The sequence below is a fragment of the Fistularia commersonii genome, unplaced genomic scaffold, assembly GCF_037954325.1.
Source record: "Fistularia commersonii isolate RoL2024-O1a breed Wild unplaced genomic scaffold, RoL_Fcom_v1.0 HiC_scaffold_51, whole genome shotgun sequence".
NCBI classification, from domain to species: Eukaryota; Metazoa; Chordata; class Actinopteri; order Syngnathiformes; family Fistulariidae; genus Fistularia; species Fistularia commersonii.
Window position 1 is genome coordinate 252,501 of NW_028234009.1, and position 5,000 is coordinate 257,500.

Genomic DNA, 5,000 nt, shown 5'->3' on the forward strand with positions numbered 1-5,000 from the left:
GCATACAAGTCATCATACGCCCTTTGTTTTGCCTTCGCTACCGCCATCTTTACCTTTCGCCGCATCTCCCTGAACTGCTTTCTGTTCTCTTCAGTCCTCTCAGTATCCCACTTCTTCTTCGCTAACCGCTTTCTCCGTATATACTCCTGCACTTCCTCATTCCACCACCAAGTCTCCTTATCAACTTTCCTTCCAGATGACAAACCGAGTACTCTTCTACCTGTCTCCCTGATAACACTAGCTGTTGTTGTCCAATCATCTGGCAGCTCACCCTGACCACCCAGACCCTTTCTCAACTCCTCCCTGAAAACCGTGCAACGCTCCTCCCTTTTCAGCTTCCACCACTTTGTCCTCTGCTCTGCCTTTGTCCTCGTCATCTACCTTGTCACCAGAGTCGTCGCACAAACCGCCATCCTATGCTGTCTGGCTACACGCCCACCTACAACTACTTTGCAGTCACCGATCTCTTTCAGGTTACCTCGTCTATACAAGATGTAGTCTACCTGCGTGCTCCTACCTCCGCTCTTATAAGTTACCCTATGTTCCTGTTTTTTCTGGAAAAAGGTATTCACTACACCCATTTCCATCCCTTTTGCAAAATCTACCACCATCTGTCCCTCTGCATTCCTATCCTGGATACCATATCTGCCCATCACTTCTTCATCCCCTCTATTGCCTTCACCAACATGTCCATTGAAGTCTGCACCAATTACCACTCTCTCATTTCTGGGAATATTCTGCATCACTTCATCCAACTCATTCCAGAACTTCTCCTTCTCTTCAGGTTCACATCCCACCTGTGGCGCATAGCCACTAACAACACTGAGCATCACACCTTCAATTTCCAATTTCAGACTCATAAGTCTATCTGACATTCTTTTCACCTCTAGGACGTTCCTTACGAACTCCTCCTTCAAGATGACTCCTACTCCATTTCTCTTCTTGTCAGCACCATAATAGTATAACTTAAAGCCTGCTCCTAAGCTTCTAGCCTTACTACCCTTCCACCTGGTCTCCTGGACACACAGTATATCCAGCTTCCTTCTCTGCATCGTGTCCATCAACTCTCTACCTTTTCCTGTCATAGTCCCAATATTCAAAGTCCCTACTCTCAGTCCCAGGCTCTTTCCTTTCCTCCTCTCTCTCTGCTTCCGAACACGCACTCCTCCTCTTCTTCTTCTTCTTGTTCTTCGACCCACAGTAGCCCGATTTCCATTAGTACCCTGTAGGTCATCAGTACCAATGGCGGTCGTTGTTAACCCGGTCCGCGACCCATCCGGTATGGTATAGTTATGGTTGACTCGCATGTTTGGTTTTGGCAAACGTTTTACGCCGGATGCCCCTCCTGACGCAACCCTCTGCATTTATCCGGGCTTGGGACCGGCACAGGGAGACACTGCTCCGTGCCCCCCCCCCCCCCCCCAAAGGCAGGCTTGGAGAGACACGGGCCAGTGCCGCCCTGAGGCTGCATTACCCTCTCTTTCTTACATTTATTATAAAAATATGCTTATCTTCCTTTTAGCTCATCACACATGTCTTTATGATTTTCAGTCCATGCCTCAGCCGGCCTGAAGCTCCACTGATGCGCATGTGCGGATGCCTCTATCTAGCGGACATAAAATAAAGACAATCATTCAAATGTGAATGAGTCGGCGTGATGCTCCGGGATGTGTGGAGCTCAGGGAGCTCCACGAGTGAGGGAGTTAAGTTAGGGCGGGGGTGCAAGTAGGCTCTAGGATTCCCCGAGTCGGGGCGAGCGATGGGTTTAGAGGCGTATCGCATTGAAGATAATGGCCGCATATCCTTCTTGGACTTTTCTAAAGCCTTTGACTCGGTCGAACATCCATTTATCATAGCAACGCTCGAACATTTTGGATTTGGTTAAATATTCAGGAATGTGATCCGTGGGCTCTATGAGAATATTCATAGCTGTGTCACCCTGCCAAGCGGCACCACTCCGAGCTTCCATGTTGATGTGGGAATCCCCCAAGGTTGCCCCATCTCACCCTATTTATTTATAATTGCTACCGAAATGCTAGCCGTTTATGTTGAAAAGAGCAACGATATCCAAAAGTTAGACGTGCTGGGGACTGAAATTGTTATTAGCCTGCTGGCAGATGACACAACCTTAGTTTTGAAAAATGAACATCAAGTCCCAATAAGTGCCGAAAACAACCAAAACATTCTCCAAGGCTTCAGGATTGTCATTAAACTTAAAGAAATGCAAACTTCTTGCGCTGCATGACTCGCCACTAAAGGAAATCAGCGATGTTTCCATGAAATCAGAAATAAAATACTTGAGCATTTTCCTATCCAAGGACCAAACGTTAAATCAATCCAGGAACATTGAATCTAAACTGAATCAAAGTAAAGCTTAATTCTAATATATGGCTCCAGAGAGATTTATCAATATTAGGCCGGATATATTTGACTAAAATGGATGTGTTTATCCAGATGTATATACCCAGCGTATTCCAATGCTGCTCCAAATCAACTCGTAAAATCTGTTAACCAAATCAATTTCAACTTTATCTGGAGGAACAGACCACACCATCTAAGAAAAATCACATATGGTGAAAGAAACAAGTGAAGGAGGGCTGAAAGTGATAGAGTCGGACTGCTTGAATGGGACATTGAAGGTGAACTGGTTGAAATCCTGGATCAAACCTCATCGTTCTTTCTGGTATTGTACTCCAAACTACTTATTCAACAAAGTCGGCGGCCTGAGTCTTCTGCTTATCTCTGACTTGGATATCAACAAGATTCCTGTCAAATGTTCAGAGTTCCATAAACAAATATTATTATACTGGAAAATGATATACGTACACAATTTCTCACCACACAGTATAATAGTTTGGAACAATCGATATGTACTGCATGGCAACAAACCTCTGTTTTACAAGGAATGCTTTGAGAAAGGTATATGGTCGATAATTGACTTGATGGATGACACTGGCAGTCCTCTGGACAATGAGCAGTTCTGTACTACACACAGATTCAAGCCTCCCATATTAGAGTTGCTAAAGTTACGAAACGCACTGCCTCGACAATTTGTATTCCTGACCAAAAATATAATGACGCACCGAACCGTACAACCACAGTTACCCCGACTATCACTCCAGGGAATCTCAATTGTGGACAGAAAGCGCGGCAACTCCTTTATTAGGAAATGTTTCACAGGAAACTTATTCCCTGGACGTCAAAAAAAAAAAAAAAGGATATTTTAAATAAATTTGATGAGGAATCGATTGCCACGCTGCGAACCATGTATCTGACTCTACCCATACCCCCAAGGCAAAAGAGACCCACTTCAAAATTATGACTGACATCTACCCATCTAAGGAATTATCGAGGGTACGCTTTAATTTTGAAGATAATATTTGTACATTTTGTGAAGACAACATTGAAACCACTGACCATATATTTTTTCTCCTTCTCATTCCATCGTCACCAGTTTCCTTCTCAAAAGATGATATAACATTCTGTTTACTTATAAGCAACATAACAGATGAACTCTGTGTCAATGTTCTTTTAGGCCTGGCCAAGTTCTTCATTCACAAGAACAGAATGCAAAAATGCTCCCCAAATTTTAATGTCTTCATAAACGATTTTGAAATATAAAAAAAAAAAAAAAAAATCCTTAAAACTTATAGAAAAATCCGAAAACTAAAAAATATAGTTACCCATGTCCGAGGTTCCTTTTTTTTTTGGTAAAAAAAAAAAAAAAACAAAAAAAACAACTTGATTACATGTTACATTCCCCTTGCAATTTTTTTTTTTTTTTTTCGTTTTAATTTCTTATTTGTCTATCTATTGATTTAATTACTTCCTTTTAATTTCTTTTTTTGTCTCGCACTGTAAATTTCTCACAAACCTGTAACACTATTAACTTCTCATTACATACAGAACAAATGTCCTGATGTCCGTTGCTTCCTCATCCCTGGTTGTTTCATTGACATTCAGTTCTACCTTGCTATGTTTATTTGTACATCTGTATATTTGGGTGTACTATTTATGTTCAATTAAAAACAGTTTGATGTCTGAGATTCCTTGTGAACCGCCAACTTAATTACATGTTATATTCCCCTCACAATTTTTTTTTTTCGTTTTTAATTTTATTTTTCTATCTATTTATTTAATTATATCCTTTTAATTTTCTTTTTTTGTCTAGCATTAAAAATTTCTCGCAAACCGTTAACACTATTAACTTCTGATTACTTACACCACGATTGCGCTTATGCCCCCCCACCCATCCCGCTTTTTCCGTACGGAGGCAGACACTGAGATCGAAAGCAAATGGGTGTCATTGAAATGCAGTAACAGGGTGATAACAGCCGTGTTCGAAGTGTGTAGGGGCTTATAGGAGAGCAGAAGCACGTCACGCAATTCACCTGAGTTCGGAGGATCGGGAGTACCAGGGCCCATAGCGGAGAAGCGGAAGAGCGGAGTTATGTGTCTCTTCTCAAAGGCCGGGAAGCTGGGGGGCAGCAGGACCCCTTAGAGCGGCTAATGTGAGCCTTCTCCGGACATAGATCACCCGGACTTATGACTGGAGCTCCCGGACCTCCGGGCACACACATATGTGAATGAGTGGATGAGCTAATGTCGGTTTGGTTGTGGATACGTTTCGGCCAATGCTATCAGCACAGCTATGATGAGTTCAGGTGTGTCTGTGTGTGTTTGTGTGTTTGTGTGTGTGTGTGTGTGTGTGTGTGTGCGTGTGTTTGTGTGTGTGTGAGAGTTTGTTTTTGTGGGTTGGGGGGGGTTCCCGCGGACACGGAGTACCAGGGCCTGGAGCGGATGAGGTGAGGAGCGGAGGAGAGCAGAAGCCCGGACCGTGATTCGCTTGTGTCCAGCGGTTCGGGAGTTCCAGGGCCCGAAACGGAGGAGCGGAGGAGCGGAGGACGGCAAAACCCCTTTCTGCAATTCGCCTGAGTCCGGCGGATCGGTAATACCTGGTTCCGCAGCGGAGGAGCGGAGGAGTGGAGGAGATGTTTCTC